Here is a 19,039-nt window from a genome sequence, read left to right on the forward strand (position 1 = left end):
TATTTTGTAACGTGTAGATCGTAGATGATATATTATCTAACACTCACAAAGCTTGTGTTCTACCTAAGTTATAGATACCATAATTTTATTGTATCTAGTTTCTATACCATCGATAGTTGTATTGTTTCGTGTAGCTCTTATGAGACGCACTGCAGAGTTTTCACATTTAAACCACCTATATTAAACCGATATGTTAATATTTAAAATTAAATCCTATAAGAAATTTGTATACGTCCTTTCCAAATGCTCTCATGGCAAAATTCGTTAGCGTGGTTACCACAATAATTATAAATCATTTATTAAACAGAAATTTCGTTTAAATTATGTTTTATTGTTGTTGATTTAACGACATTTTTTTTAACAATTTTATACTAGTGTACTACTAATAATTCAATAGTCATTAACCACTTTAGAGTATATAGTTATGGAGTTATAACCTAATAATTAAAATTAGCATTTAATAAATATAGTGGGAGTACAGACAATACAGTTAGGTATAACTATAAACATAATATTTTGTACATAGTAACATAGAAATCTACCACTCCGAGAACACTTTATAAGAATAACATCCTACTTCAAACGTCAAAAACGTTCTTTGTATAAGTTATATTAAATAATAAGTTGAGCAAAGTTCAAAATCGTTACCTACGAATTATTATTAATTTCAAATTTCAAACAGTCTTCGGGTCTGTGGTTGAGTTATCCTGTCACATTCCACATTTCACTCTCACATTTCACGTAGTATGATTGCTCTCGCCAGTGGCGTGCAGCAGCTTTTACGATGATCGCGCTATAATAACAACCATGTAGTCAGTCCACTGGTCGAAGTGGAGAGCAGAACAGTACTGAAGGCAACTGATTAGTGGTTACATAATTTTCCGTCAGGTTGCAATGATCCGTTGGCCGGATGCGAAGCCCAACATACCGGCTGACGGTTATTGTCGAGTTTGAACTTTCCCGAATGATTTTGTGTCTGTAATTATTACTTGGTACCTATATACTGTTCGGTCGGTCCACTCTGTGTTGCGAAAGGTCGTTTCGTAGATTTCATTCGCTTGCATACGTTTTGGGCGTGTAAACCCTGCAGTGACGGGTCGGGGATATCAGGAACTTCCAAATTCTACGTAAGCCTATATTATCATATTATGTCTCGAAGGATGTCAATATAAACGTATGACCTTGGAAATCGGCGGTGGCGTGAAAAATCCGGGTGAAATTGCGATGAGAACGCCTGGTCAGACAGCTCAAGACGACTGCGGGACAGTCAATGTCCGCGATTCTTATACGTCGAAGGATTTCGTGGGTACTCGTGGCCGTCTGGCCAACACTATCATTCCTTGGATACTTCACGATGAATGTCTAGCTGGTAATCTAGAAGTGTCGAGTTTTGGCCGCCACTATTACGATCCATCGAGCCATTATAGTTCCGGGACCGGACGACACGATTTTAAAGTTGATTCCCTTCATTAGAACTCATTAGGTATTAATGCATTTTAATATAATATATTTAGTAAATACAGTTTCGTACGTAATATTTTGGATCAGACTGTTTGTGTGATATGGCATTTTCTCACATGAAAGTTATAAAAACTGAATTACTGAATACCTAACGACCTCGGAGCTGCACATTCTGATGATCATTTAGAGAAGTGTCTTCGTTTACCAGTCAGCAACTGAATTTTCCGGATTACAATTATAACGCCAACGATATTCAATGACACGTTTCCACGCGAAAAGTATAAAATATATATACATATACGTTATTAACGTTCATTTATTTTTAAATTATATAGAGATATAATATGAAACATTCACATTTTTAGATAACTTTACACATTAATTGTATCATTTATGTAAGTATGTTTATTATAATATATATTTTTTTTTTTTTTTAGGGTTGAGGCTTCACTACTAAGGTCATTAGCATGTGGTACTGTGGGGGAGGATACTGTTGATTTGTTTACACGTGTGTGTTTGTTTTCGGCAGAATTTTTGATTTGAGCACCCTTAGGTATCTGCCATGCCCAGTCGGCCGTTGGCGACCTCTCTTTCCAGACAGGTGTCTACCGGAGAGAAGTACCGCCCGTGACCGAGATTCGAATTGGCGACGGTGCGCATTGCAACCGATGCCTTAGTCTGCTCAGCCACTCCATCTTCCTATAATATTTTATATTAGTGAGAAAGACTTTAAATAATAATAATAATAATAATAATGCATATTATTTGTTGCTTTTAGTCGTTAGTAAATCTTAATCGAAAAAAGTTTGGACACCCCTGCTAAATAGGTACATAGATTTTACTATTTTCTCTACAGTTCTTATAGTTTCTTATATTATGTAGATTTTAAGCGTATTACAAATTTCATTATAGTAGGCATTATTAATATTCCTTTGGGTGTTCGTGTTAATACTTTAAGGACTATTAATAAAAAAAAAAAACAATTTTAAGACTTAATAAAATTACTGTTATTTTTGTGAGTCACCGCACAAAATAACATAATATTTAAAAACTTTATTTTTGGAAAGCCTAAATTACAAATCCATTACCTCAGGTGATTTATCAAATATCATGTTTGAATATGAATAATAAAATATACCACACGAAATTATTCAACTATTCCGAGTTCTAGCTGATATTGATAAATGATAATCTGTTCAAAAAAATGAGCAATAATAACATATTTGCTTGCAACAATGGTTTAATAAAAAATAAAAATATTTTTACTTTATACATCACTTGACAAGCAAATATCAAAATATGACATACAAATAGCGTGCATTCAAATATGATTAAGGTTACAAAAAATATGTTATTGCCACTTGCCAGTAATAATATTATATTACATTTTACAAATTACTCTGATAATTTCTTTTCTTGGGTCTTAACCTACGGAGTTACTACGAAAGATTAAAAAAAATACCAAAAAAATAGACCTAAAAATATAAAGCGGGTAGAACACTGTTATTCATTTTAAATTGTTAAATAATATAATATTACATTTAAAAATTTTTATGCAGATAAATAACATTTTAAAAAGAATAATAATTGGCTTGTGAAAAATTCGTTAAATTTTAATAAAACTAAACACCTCATAATACTTAAAAATATAGAAATATATTATGATAGGGGTAATTGGAAACAATATTTTTTAAATTCCCAAATTGTATACAAATATTTGTTGTCAAAACAATTGTTGACGATATCTACTTTCTATTTTATTTATTAGAATATGTTGGTAATACAATAAACAATATACATTTTAATAAATATACATACTAAATGTATATTAAATGACACCATATCTAAAGATAATATTATAATATTATAGGTATTCTATATATTTAACTGGTTATACAATTTTGTATACAGGTCATAATTTTATTATAACAAATATATTTTATACATTTGTATACATCTTACTAATAAGAATTTACGCACCTATTAAGGCTTATAATGTAATGTATGTATATTATGATGGATATATTTAAATTATATACCTAATCATATTTATTTATAGGCGAATAAAAAGTTGAACCTGAATGTATATTTGAAGCCTTTCAAGCTATTCGATAGCTTTAATTAAAAAGTTGTTTTTTATAAGTAATAATCTATGTTGAGTTGACCAATAGAAGCATATAATGTGTGATAGTTGAATAAAAAGCATGACATTAAATAACTGAGAAAAGTAATGAAAGAAGCCATTCATTGATGACACTATCTGTTATGTAGTTAATTAATCATTATACTAGTTATAAATAATATAATAACTATAACATCGAATACGATTTAAGGTAAAGAGTACAATATTTAAGTACCTATTCAGTATTCTAATGACTTAATTTCTATTGATAGTGAACAGTACTGAGATAGAGATAAATTATTTTAGGCCGTGGGTGATATTGTGTTATGTATAATATAGCCGTGAAAAGGGGAAATAACGTGTTAATTAACGAAGAAAGATCAGAAAGAAATTTGGAATGATTTCTATGTACTATTAAAGGTATCATCCAAAATGCAATAATCGTCAAACGAATTTTGGTATCGAAAAAAAAAACCACGATATCCGAGCGAGCATGTCAGACAGACCTTTATTCATGTAGCGGGTCAACAATGAACTGAGTTTAAAAGTTAAGCAACTCATTTAACTATTACAATTTATCAATCCTTGAAAATGTATTATTTAAAACTAAAATAAATAATATTCTATCAAAAAGCGTAACTCCGTTGCTATATATAAAATAAAAATTAAATGAACAAACACTACAACGCTACTTTTTATCTAATGAACATTATTATTTGAATAATATTATTTTATTTATTACATAATAATATTATGTTAGCTTTAATTTTCAACTATTTATAAAATTGTTAAATTTAATGTTTATGATATAAAAATTCTACATGCCTAATATTATTATAATTTTCTGATGATTGCAGCATTGTGAAAAAATTAAACAGTACCAAGTCGTGTTTAAATAATTTGAACATTTGATTAAAATGGTATTTCAAAACAATATAGCTAGATATTATAACTATATTATACGTGTCACCACTCACCATGTTATGGTATATTCAATTTTAATGAATATAAATGTACTCCCTTTTGATATTTGATAGTACGAACGTATAAATATAATATAATAATATAGTACCTATACGCTCAACATTCTGGATCACAGTCAACAAATATCAAAAGCATGTAAGCCCATATAATATTAATTGACTGACGTTTTAAAGCAACACACTGCGTCGCATAGTTTGTGTAAGCATAAAATGTAATACGTACAATGTACATGCTGTACGTATATTTGTAATAAAATTATAACCATATAAAACGCATAGGTATAATTTATGATAGACTTTTTGTGTTGCAAGGTACATTCATGTTGTGATAATATTGGGTACATTGTAAAATATAATTATGATGGACCATGTAGTGAACAAATATAAAACACACCGTTTCGGTGAAATTTTTCTGGAATGCATTACAATTCATACTTATGACATTGCCTACAATACCCTACTATCATCATTATAAGGCATTGCGTATTGCGATATAGTTATAAATTAATTATTTCATTCACATTTTTTTTTTCATCCAAACAAAAATTGAGATTTCACACCGGGTGGGAAATTATTAAACCAATATCACATTTAATATACCTACCTAGCTTAGGTATCGATTATAACAATATGGTACAAACTATGTAATATGTATATATATTATATTTTTTGATACATAATATTAATCGATGTTTGCCGTCAAGATATTATTAAATAATATTGATTTACGTTTAAAATTAATTGTTTAGTTTTTTTTGGTTGTTGACAGTGTATAAGATACAGAGTACCTCTTACTTAAACATTTTTGTTGAAAATGTATACCTATAATTGTCATTTTGAATATAATATTATGAATATTGAATAATAATATTATTCTTGTAACGTTATTTGGACATGAAAAGTAATATTTCTAGAAATAATAAATAATTCAACCCATTATAATTAATAATAAGACCAGGTTACAATGCTTGACATGATTACATATTATTATTATTAATTTAATTTAATTCGATTATACAATTTTGAAAAAGGTAGTTTGTTTCAAGAAAATATTTCTCTGCTATATAAAATAAATTACTTTATTTAAGTAAACGTTATTGAGTTATAAATCATATAATTTTTATAGGTATGGATATTTTAATATTAATTTCATTCTACATATTATTATTATCTAAAACTTTGTTACCTCGATCAAATGATTAAAATAATCGATTCATATGACACATTTTTTAGGAGGTATACATATTATATAAATGTTTTGATTTGTTTTATTATCTATTCCTTGTCAAAAAAAAAAACAATTTATCAATTTATTATGGTGCATTTTTAGTACTTATATTATGTTCAATTATGCATAATTATTATTATCTACTATTAAATGTAAATTTTTTTATTAGAACTGATGAATCGTATAAAAAAGGTTAAGCTACAGGTTCTGAGTTTTTAAATATTATTCCATAAAGTTTACTGCGAAATCTAAAGCGAAAAAAATAATGATACGTTTCATAACAATATAATATGACGTTACAATAACACATATTGTATACATGAGTACATCTAATGTCTTATAGTGAATACAGGGTGATTATTTTATAATAAACACTCAATATCTCGATAAGTATAAATGTATTTAAAAAAATATTTTTTTTAACAGAATAGTTTTTTTTATAGTGTATTTGTTTTTTATAATGTTTTGAGATTTTGTTGTCATTTAAAAATTGATAACGATACAAAAAATATAATTTTTTACATTTTTTTGTATTAACTGTTCGTTGTGTAAAATGTATACTTTCAAAAACGTTAATATCTGATACAAGATAATGAAAGTTTACAGTTTAAATAGATATTACCCCAGTGTACTAAATTCCGTTAAGGAATCTTGTTAGTAGAATTTTTTGATTTTTTCCATATTAAACCCTTTTTTATTCAATTTTTTTCTCCACACGATACTACATTCTAATATAAGATACTTTTTTTTAATATGTAACATAACTGATTCTCTTTTCAATTTATTTAGTTGGTTGTATATTATTATATATTTAAACTTTTTTTCTTTTATTTTCAGCGAACGAGTAGTTTTTTTTATACGCAAATATTTATTTTATTTCACTTTCATATATTTTAAACAGTCGCTTTTATTTAATCAGGATTTTTTTTATATTCATTCAAACCAAATTACAGCAAGTGACGTACCTACATAATAGTGAAAACCCTAACCTAATCTATGGTGAATGATGAATAGATACTTATACGCCACACCATTACACTTTTTACTTATTGACTTCCACAAAATACGCCAGACAAGCACCAGAGAGACCCTACACGTCTTATAATATTATCGCACGACATTTATTATCACACGGTCATCAGTTAAGTCGTAGTCAAGACTGTAGTGAAGAAGAGTTAAATTTGTTTAGGACTGAATTCTTTAAAATTTGTTTAAAATAATATAACACTTTATAGCTGATGATGTTACGTTATAAACTTTATAAAATTAATTAATATTATATACGATTTGAGAAACAGTTATTACTTAAGAGTACCACGGCTATGTCACTGATTGAAAGGCAACCAGCCTAGAGGTAAGTATGACTATATTATTTTGTAAAAACAAATAGGTACTATCTACTCTTATTTATATGTTTTGATGGAAGCGATGTTAAAAGTGGTATGTGATGGTGTTTTGACTGTTTAGGTCTGATAATATGTTAAGTTAATTTATGCTGCATAGTGATATGTCGATAATATTATGTTAGTGCCACCGAAAATAATAATACAATTTATTTAATTGATGTTAATTATTTAACTATGTTGTTAAACCGTCCTTTATTTACTAGAATGATAATTATAATAATAATAATAACTTAAAATCGACGGACACATATAAACACACTGATTATTACCTATATTTATAGGTTTACCATACTAATTTGACGCTATAATATAAATTCTTTACGTAACATAATAATATAATTACTATTCATTAAAAAAACATTATATTTCGACACCATAATAATGTTATACATTTAAAACAATTATATTATTTTTTTCACAGGCTATAGATCATATTTAATCCTTGCACCTACTAGTTATTACACAATAATATTGTGAGTGTAATAATTTATATTACACTCACGTGTAGAATCGTGTTCCAAGTATATTATATTATAATATAGTAGGTATTAAATATTTAAATCTCCATCGCACCTACTTTGAATATTTACCTATATGTAACGTAGGTATTTTTATTATGGTAGAAACTTATTGTACCTATTTGCTTCAATAAATTAATTTGGTTTTGGCTGGAAATGTGATAACTGATATTGCAATAATATTAAATATACCTACATGATATCTGAATATGACGTTGATACCCTTAATAATTGATTTCAAATATTTATCTCAGTGTACATTTTCTTCGTCCATATATTAAGTTACATTTTGAAAGTATTGCCTTGGTAAAATGTACAAAATAGACTGTTTAGTTTCATTGAATAAGTTTTTCCAAAAGCATTTGAAGGATTGCAATGGTCTAACAGAGGATAAATCAATAAATTACGAATATGTTAAAAAAATTAATGTAAACGTAAACTAAACAAAATGTTATCAAACTAACTAATAAGCCAAACTCACATACATGTTTCAACAATTTTATAATATGTAAGGTTAAAAAAATTCTAAGACTAAGAAACAACAATCTCCGAAAGTTACTACCAAGTTTCAATATTATGATATGACAGTGATATTCTGTTTTAAATAAGTTAGGTCAATATTTGCATTTTGCACCAATACTAAAAATTCTAATTTGTTGAAATACTACTGTTCAAATTATACACTGTAATTATATTTTTGACGCGTAGACCAGATTGATAGTCTAATTAGTAATTTAATTTAAGTTTTAGTCTTGAAGACGTCTATAGTGGAGAAGCCCTTTATACAGATAATAATTGCAATTGTTTATTGAATAAAATGGGTTGAAAGAGACCATACATAAATTTAAATTAAAAAAGTAATTCCATCTTAAATACAATCATCCAGACTCATAAATATTCTCCTAATACAATATAAAATACTCCCTTTTTGTTTTTTCTCTTAACTTATCAGCCAATTTTACCAAATTACCATAAGCACTTCAAACCTATCATAAAACAATGAAGTATTTAAATTAATGATTAAAATTCTCTCTTATTTACTCATTTTATTCAACCAACTGAGTTTACAGAAATACGAATTAAAGTAGGTAATTTTCAATAACTAGTTACACCTTAAAAACATTCTTTGGACTTGAGAATTCCCTACTTTCCATAGTCTTGGATGACTACCGTGGTACCCGAAGTCCGTAATCATTTCATCTTAAACTAAGTAACTAAATATTTTGTTTTATTACAGCGGCCAATAATGGACTTTTGCAATAAAATTCACGTATTTTCGTACGCAGCAGATATATGCGAAACACGTTTACGATGTAGTTACACCCACAGCAAAGTGTCTTCAAAACGCTTTCGATGTATACTAAGTCGTATGGCTTTAGGTATTTGAAACGTCTTATGTCTTCAGAGTTGTTCAAGCAGTTGATTGGAAATTTAATTTACTCCTTCCCTGCATGTTGTTTTTCATATTTGCATACAAACTTGTGAATGTTATCTGTTACTAAAGATTAGTGTAGTGTATATAAACCCGTTGTGTTCCATCCTTTTCGACCTACCACCAATCAGATTTACTAAAGTTTGTTCAAGATTGATTTAAACTTGTGTCATATTATTATGCAATATAAAATATAGAGGAATCTGATCACCATGCCTGATTATAATATATACATAAAATATAAATACTGGGATATTATTTATTTATGAAAACAAATTGAAAAATAATTTTCTCAATAGGTACATCTGTTTTATTTCAATTGTCAACGTCCATAATAATATATTGACTCTAGTTAAATAAAGTGTACCATTAAACTTCATAACATTTGGTCGTGTTCTAGCAAACGTATTTTTTTTTTTTATTCAGAAATATTTAAAATACAGGAATATTAATTTTTTAATACTCGTCCGGATCATTTTACAGCCACGAAAAATACATGAAACTGTGCATTAAAACAAATGCCTCACATAAGCAGTACCGTTGTCGAATACACGAACGCTCTTAACTACGTCTTACAAAACACGACGTATTATTGTTACTATTATGTCCGAAAAATAAATTCTATTAAAAAAAAATAGCTGGCAACAAGTGGTTAATCGAGATCGTTTCTCACGGTAGTCGTAACTGCACGCAGTGACGGCATCGCGCGATTAAATAGAACACAAACCAGGTACATGCGCTGAGAAAACAACGAGTTTTAAAAGAAACAAACACGGTTTTGGATATATTTTCTTTTCTCGGACGTCCGTTTAAACTCAAATTGTTTTCATTTTGTTTGAGTTTTGTTTTAAACTGTTTTATCGTTGCTGCCGAAATCCAAAGAATTTAATTAAAACGTATTAATATCGGCCGCCCGATCATCGCGTTGCTATTTAAACGTGCCTATATCTACCTACGTATACCCAGTACCGCCGACAGATTGTCGTCAGCTTTCATTGGATAATAAATCGTTGAGTAAGTACACGCACATTGTTGCTATAAATTCATTATGTACAACCGCGAGGAATGTTTGCAAAACTTGTGCTCCGGCGGCGGCGGCGGCGGCGGCGGAGGCGGTGTTTTCGTCGTATACTTTAAGGCCCGATAAAACTTCCCGACGACAAATTCTAAACACGTTTAAAAATTAAGTTCGTTTATTATGTTGATTAAAACAAATTTGTTGTTTCGCTCGCGGTCGATGACATGTGTATTTCTGTATGTATGTGTCACTGAAATATTTAATATGGAATGCGAAGTAGCCGTATTATGCATTTCGAACTCGGGAAAACACGATGAAATGTTAATACTTAATATATTATATGTTATCCATGAAAACTGTTATCATCATCATAATATTAATGTTATTAAAATAAAACTGAAATGCATACGGCGGCTGACGTTTATAGGCACATCTTACGTATATTATGATAATTTATTTACATAGGACGTCCGGATTTCATAGTTCAGTGGTGTGTGTGAGTGTGTGCGCACGCGCATAAATTATACTCGCTCGGAGGACGGACGGAAGGGACAATAGTAAATAAATAGAAAAATAACCGAACGACGCGTCGAGGTGGTTATGGCTAGGGGTGTGGTGGACGCGATGTACCATATTATATATTTTGTACTTTGCGAGAGGAAAAACGGCGATAAACCATCGGTCTGAGAGGCGCACAGCCGTGCAGTGATGACGATGACGAGGAAGAGGAGGCGTGGGACGGGTTGGCGCATGCGTGCACAACCGCGTCCACCGCCTACTCCGGCAATGATCAAACGCCGCCGCCACCGCCGCCGCCAGCGAGAGACGCGAAGAGGGAATCGATCAATCGGCCCGGCGCGTTTTTCCGCTTCGATCGGCGACGTGTGGAAAATAATGCCGCCACTGAATATCTTCGACTGCCGCCACTGGCTAGGAGAGATAAATAATCAAGCCTAGTTTTTAATTGAGTTAAGTTAAGTTGATAGAAAATATTTTTAAAAGTTATTTATTTTTTTTTAACTCAGTTAAATTAAGAGTTATATGGAAACTTAAAATTAACATATTAATTTAAGTTAAGTTATTTATTTATTTATTAAATATAGCTAGTAGTATGGTTTAAAATAATAAAAAGTAAATGTTTATGCAACATTATTACATCAATAATAATATTGTATTATATTTATTATTTAATTATTTATAAATTATCCTAACTTAGATTTGATTAAATGTAACTCATTATTTATTTAGTTTATATCAATGAAAATCTGTCAAGTTAAAAATTAAGTTAATGAAAATTAAATTTTTAAAAGTTAAGTTAAAAAGTTAAAACAATTGAAACATATTGACTTAACTTTTAACCTGACTGCAACTTATTATTTTTTAACTCGGTCGTGACCCAGGCTTGAGGAGAATGCATTCATTATAATTTCACTGCCATGGGGCACACACGGAGCCTCCTCATTCACTTTCAACCATCGTCGTCGCGTCGCACGATCATTCTCGCATAATATTTCATTCTTTGTTTGAATATTAATTACGATGAGCATACATTCGACGCCCTAGGTATTTATTATTATACAATTTCGATTTCGTTCGTTTTTACCTGAGGTGGGAGTCTATCCAGCGATAAACCCACGTTATTCTACATTTACAGTGGACTGAAAACTCCATAGTATTGTAAACATTAAACATACATTAACAAATTGCAAACTTCATAATATTAGAAAATCGTATTTCCATCGAACCGTATTAAACACAAACGTGTAGGATGATGTTCTAAACGAATACAATATTTTATAAAACAACAAATCGCAGAATCTAAAAAACATATATTAATCCTTAAATATTATTCGTAAAATAATATATTATATTATTAATATTGTTGTTATTATTATTATATTCCGTTTGGAAGTGATTAACGATATTACGATAACCATTATTATATTATACCTTTGCAGCATATCCATGTATGATGTATATTTATTTATTTACCAAATAGTTTATAAAGCCGAGAATCCATACCTTGAATTGAACCGTCTATTTGATGCGTTTTGTTTATACCACTTTTTTTCACGAATTTCATGTTCAAAAATATTATTCTATGCTATAAATATTACGATTAACTCGACATTCGTTTTAATTACATTTTTCTGCATTTCATTAGTCACTGCTAAATTGTTCACTTTTAAATACGAATACATTGATTTGGCTAGTATAGCAGTAATATATCTGGTGATTTCATGATTTATTACTACACAAAGTGGCTGGAGGGTGTTGAATTACTGACGTGAAACAGTCTTTTTACCCATCAACCGCTAATCAACAAACAGGCCAAAACTAATTTACACTTAGCAACGAACGAATCACTTATTAACATCGCGTAGACGTATAGATTTTAGAGCTGAAAATACTCGTAGGACTAAAATTCGATACCTATATACTGTGTCCTCACACGTGCATCTCTATATGTGCTATTACGAGATTACTATTACCAAGAATCCACCTTATATAGATGGACTAGGTTGTAAAAATGTCCACAACCACTCCCGATTCTGTCACTGATTAGCTCTCCTCTCACAGCGACGAATCGAAAGGTCTCGTGGTGCAGGCATATTAATTTCTATGTTTACATATTAACAAACTATACTTATTACCAATTAGTATATTCAAGACGTATACTTATTTACAAATTGATTTATTTAAGTATAACTAGCGAATATAGAAATGGCTTATACATCCCGAGGCATTACCGATAAATATTTTTCTTTAATATCGGTAATTGGGGAACTACAACGGTGTACAGATAGTATTTGTTTGTATGAAAAAAATTTAATAGTAAATAAGGAAAGATACATAAAAAATTATATTGTTATTCATAAAAGTAAATAACTTAACTTAAGATAAAAAGGATAAAAAAAATAGTAAAAATGTTTTGTAACGAGAAATAAATGTATTATAATTTTAAGACGTTTATGGTTTTTAAATTAATGAATTTTCTTTGATAAAAAATAAGCTCTCTGTACATTTATATGTATATTTTAAGTTTTAGTAATACATAGGTTTAAGTGCTCACAACACTCCATCCAACTGGGTAAAAGCCAGTGGAAGTTTTGCGTGGTTCGTCTTACGATACGTTCAGAAATTACAGCGAGAAAATCGACTTCAGAGTTCAACTTTACTCGAACTCACACACACAGAATATGTAGTAGGTATGAGTTGTTGGAGTACGCCATTTATCGCGACCGATGCTCGGGGGCAATTAAATACTTCGTACGATATAGCCATCCGAGTACCCGAAAACTTGTTTCGTAAAAAAAAAAAATACTGAAACTGCAATATTACGGATAAGTTCAATTCGAGTTTCGGCCGACGTAAAAACGCATTAAAATGTAATTGTCTGGATACAATCGACGCATACATGCATTGTGCATAATATATAACGTATTTCAATAATAGGTGTAAAAAAAGTTTTTTTTTTAAATTATGCAGTGTTTTCTAATTTCAGTGACAAAAAATAAAAAAATAAATACTGTACTTAGATATATTATAAAGTATGAAAAGTATTTTCGACAAAACATCAGAGGAGATCAGAAAAACTGGGGGTGAAGAAGCTTATTGTGAATATAGAAATATAGACATAAAAAGGACTTCAGGACAGTCAATATTTCTGATGAAATGTATAAATCGAATCTTAAACAACGTTGTTACAGTATTCTAAGATATTTAAAATAGTTAAGCAAGTACGAATAATGTGGTTCCCTAGCCCCAAAGTATGGAACATTTAGATAAAAAAAAACGTAAACATTTTTTTTTAATTTCTTAAATTGCTTCTAATTTACATTTATGACCTAATTGAGATGGAGAACATAATAATATATTATTATTATTGAATTATAATTACAAATAGAATGCTCCAAAGTGCAATATAAGGATTTTAATGTATTTTTATCGATAAAGCAAGCACATGATAAAACATTAGATTTTGATTTGATATGTTAACGATGTTATTTAAGTTACATTTAAGTTTAAGTATAGAATCAAAAAAATACCTGGGTATTATATTAGAACCCAAAGTCCAATACTTCACCAATTATGACGTATTATAATAAAAGTTTGAAACCACTCTAGTTTTGGAAAATGTCACTATCAAACATATTGTTATTACACCATTCATAGACAGTATTTTTTATCGAATTAAATTTGCGTCTACTTGACAGGTCACTTGACAGAATATTTTGATATCATCGACAAACATTAATTTAGTGCGATTTAGAAAAATCATTTCATTAAGTAAAATAATAAATAATACTGGTGTTGAAGGCGAATTTTCGATCGACCGTTGAATCCGATCACCACCCCCTTCCCCTCCCCCACCATGAACGCCAAAACAACCGTTGGTTAAGGTTGTGCGTGTCTGTGCGTACAGATTTTACGCCGTACATTATTATTTATTGCCACCGGCACCGAAATCTGTATGGAATTCGCGTGCGAGAATAATATTATATACATAATATATATATATATATATATATATATATACACACAGAGTGAGAGAAACGAATAACAGCGATGGACGTGCATGTACGATCCCGACGATTGCAATGGACTTCACGCATACGGATCAATTTCAACAAAGCGTTTTGTCGATCGGTGATATAATATGCGTATAATAATATTATTATGTTACTACAATGCATAACGTTTTACCCGACATACTATATTATCGTGCACAACCCCCCGCCCCTCCCCCCTTTCGAAGATTAAATTATTTAAAGCTACAAGGGTTTGAGGATATAATGTATAAGAAATTAACAAGAAAAACACAGAGTGAGTGAGAGAGAGAGAGAGAGAGAGAGAGACATACACACACAGACAGACAGTGAGAGACAGCCAGACAGAGAGTGGAGAGAGAGTGAGTAAGTGAGTGAGAGAGATAGAGAGAGAGAGAGAGAGAGAGAGATAATATGTAAGAAGATGTACGATATTTTATAGTCAGGTCGATTTGTTAACGTGAGGCGTTTCTTGCCTTGTTGTCTGTACTGTATAGATATAGTTTGAGATACAGAACTGATGTGTGCTTTTATTTCTAAATTTTTTTCACAAAACAAATATAGTTTTTACACTTTCTTATCATTTTCCGAATGGGGTCAGGGGAATACTATATATAAATGGTTAAGCATCGTGTTCTGTGTAAAAATATTTATCTTGATATCTTCACTTATACGAAAACATTGAACCAATTAGTTTTGTTTTTGGAATATGTTGTACGCTGAAAAGGATAAATATAATAGTCACAAAAAATTAAGTGAGCATATTCTTATTGCCACATATAAACACAATGACTAACATAATATTGTGTTATTATATATTTGATATTTATATGTATACATCATACTCAAGAACACATAATTTGATCCTTTTGAATTGTATCCTCTTAATATTTGAAAACAATTTACATTATCATGCCAATATTGGGGGGGGGCGGAGTGGCCGAGTGGACTAAGGCGTCGGTTGTGACGTACACCGGCGCTGGTTCAAACCTCGATTCATGGGTGGCATTTTTCTTCGGGCAAGTCACGGTGTCCGGAGAACAAGTGCCGCCATCCCCCCACCCGGACTGGCAGATATCTACGGGTGCCCACTTGAAATTCTGCCAAAACTACACACACGTGTTTACCAACCAACAGTATCCTCCCCTACAAACAAACAAACAGCTAATGGCCATAGTTGGCGAGCTCGATGATCAATAATAATAATAATAAAAAAAAAAATATAATGCCAATATTGCATCATTTTTAACAAACTATTCTGTTAAATCTAAAAGAAAAAATTAAGAAATATGATTGATAAGAATACAAGACAGCTAGTGAGACACTGATCCTTTTGATACTGAAATTGAGAAAAACATTTTTGCCATAATGTTATAATTAGATTTATTTAAAATTAATTTTTAAGCGACAAAAAGAATAATTACGTGATTATAATTATTATTTATTCAAATACCTTTTATGAGATTCGTCCTAATCAAATTTATTGAATCTGTTGGCTGATTGTTGTTTTATTTTTAGTAACTGTCACAACCAAAATATGGAAACTATTATACAATAAGGCGTCCAAATTTAAACATTGTTCAAAATACACACGTTTTTTGAGATAAGTGGTTTATCAAAATAAAGTTAAACGTTTACCGATATAATACGATAACATTATTATTATATTATTATAAGAAAATAACGTATACGTTTTGCACGGCGTTTTGAATTGGCAATTTAGGGGCATTCGTGTGTAGAATGCAAATCTTTTGTATCATATTATATTATGTTGGATAGTAAGTAAGTTATTAAAATAATATTATTATGATATTATTTTCAATAGGAACTAAAAAATATGAACATTATAAAATATATAACAGTTTATATATTTTATATTTTTAATAAAAAAAAATCAATTTTGTATGGTTAAAAAAAAACTATTTCCCTCAAAATCAAATTGACCTTTATTTAATATTACCTAAAGTATTAAAATGTAATTTGTATGCCAAATCCCTAACCACAGTTATAAAACAGTTAACAAGACAAGTTCTAAGTGTAGCACCAAGTCAGTTATTAAAATCATGACACTTAACAATGAGGGTATAATTTATGAACGGGTCGTTAAGAAATTCGTTTTATATTCCGATAACTGCGTATATACTACACGTTGGACATTGGCGGGGGGTAGTTTGAGATTTTGTCACAGGGGGGGGGGGCGTAATAAAAAAGTTAAGACCCCCCCCCAAAAAAAAAAATAAATAAAATTGACATAATATGTACGTGATAACAACACAATTTTATTTACATAAGTACATAACAAAATCTAAATTACCTAAGGACGTAGATAAGATAAGAGTTAGTATGAAGTGATTAATAAGAAGACATGCGTGTGGACTGTAAAACGTAGTACAAAAAGTGTATGTCAGGAGAGCATCAACTGAAATGAAAAAGTTCAGCATTTTTTGTACTCTATATTATTAAAAAAGCATAGTAATTAAGCAATTTAAAGAATTTTTTTGTGGAGCCTTACAATAATGTATAAAAATCTAAAATTTGGTATTTGATACTCTACTCAATCTAATTCATACCAATTTAAAGCGTGAAAAATCTGCATTATAAATGCATTTTTTATACCTATAGGCAATAACAATAATTCAAATTTGTACACATTTATCGGCCCTCATTGGCCTGGAACTAAGTATGGAACAGTATGTTAATTAATTGGGAAGTAAATAGCTCCAATTCAAAATTTAATGCAGATATTCTAGTGCAGTTTTTGTTTAATGTAATATATGACTAATAGCCTCCATTTTACCAGCGCTAAACAAAACATTTTTAAAAATTCGAAAATAGCTTTTTTTATAGTTAGTTATTTATAATATAGAGACAAAAAATTATTTTGATATTTGTTGAATTTATAATGAATGAAGGCAACTTATATTTTCAAAAACACAACATAATATCGTAAGAATATATCGTTTTCAAACTTTAATAATTAATACTAATCCATTTGACTAGGATAAGCATTAATTCCGTTACAAAGATCACGGCCTTATAAAACTGACTTGTTGTACGTAGTAGTTCACAGTGGATATATTAAACAGTATAATAAAACAAAAATATAACATAAAAATAAAAATATTACACACAATTTCAACGAGTAGGTAGCGTGTTCTTTATTATACCTATTGAATAACCATTAGCATTAGTTATCAATGTGTGAAAACCAAACAATCTTACAATATTATGCTTAATTTTTTTAAATATCAATTACTTTCATTCATTTAAATTTCAATCAATTTCAAAATTGTTATTTTTCTCCATATTATATTAAAAAAAATAATTTTGAAAATGTCGTTAAACATTAATATACTTGTTAGATATGGAGGCAGCCAATGGAAACGCCTTTGCTATATCATATTCCACACAACAAAGCCAAACGTCGTATATGTATATTGACAATTTTTATTAGCTTTTATTTTCTTTCAGATCAAAGTAAAATTTGGTTCTTTTTTAAGTAACTCAACTTTCAAGATAGATTCATTATGGCAAACGTTTACAATAGCAAGAAGATAAGACTAAAACTGATTACGACATGGTTGTAAATTATATTTTTGCTTCCAAAATCAAAGGCCAATGTAAAAAATATTAAAGTTTATTGCTATTAAAAAAGAAAATAATATGGCGGTGAGCATGCTTGTTAAATCACCCTTGTATACTCCTGTATTTAATTATTTGGCACAGTTTTATTTACTTGCAACATTAAAACGTACTCCATACATAGTATTAACCATATCAACCATATTAAAACGTATATAGTTTCCATGACAATGGTCAATCACTGTTAAAATAACATCCGTCTTTCGTTTCACAAATGTTTAAAGATTGCTTACAGATTATTGTCTGAATTGATTACAAATAATATAATATGTTTATGATGAAAAATTCAATATCGGTTTCTATTTGACGTATTATTAATATAGAACGCCTTAATAGAATTGAAAAAACTACTAAGCCCCGCTATTGTATATATTTTAGAAAACGATTCTCACTAATTAATCTGTTTTTAAAACACTGTTTGATAAGAAGCCAGCGAACTAGGAAAATTTTAACAATAAAATGATTGATTTCTAAAATAGTTCAACTTTATCAAAGTAAAAATTTTTTTGAAAAAGGTGGGCAAGTGGTTGTCACTTTGCTGTGTAAGTTACAAGTTGGTCACTGTTATGGATGGTGTTAAATTTGAAATCAATGATATAATATCGTTGTATAAGAAAAACGATTCTGAGCGAAGACAATCATTCAGCCCATGATATTATATTGATGATGTTATTGTGAG

This window comes from Metopolophium dirhodum, chromosome 6 (assembly GCF_019925205.1).
Source record: "Metopolophium dirhodum isolate CAU chromosome 6, ASM1992520v1, whole genome shotgun sequence".
Classification (NCBI taxonomy): domain Eukaryota; kingdom Metazoa; phylum Arthropoda; class Insecta; order Hemiptera; family Aphididae; genus Metopolophium; species Metopolophium dirhodum.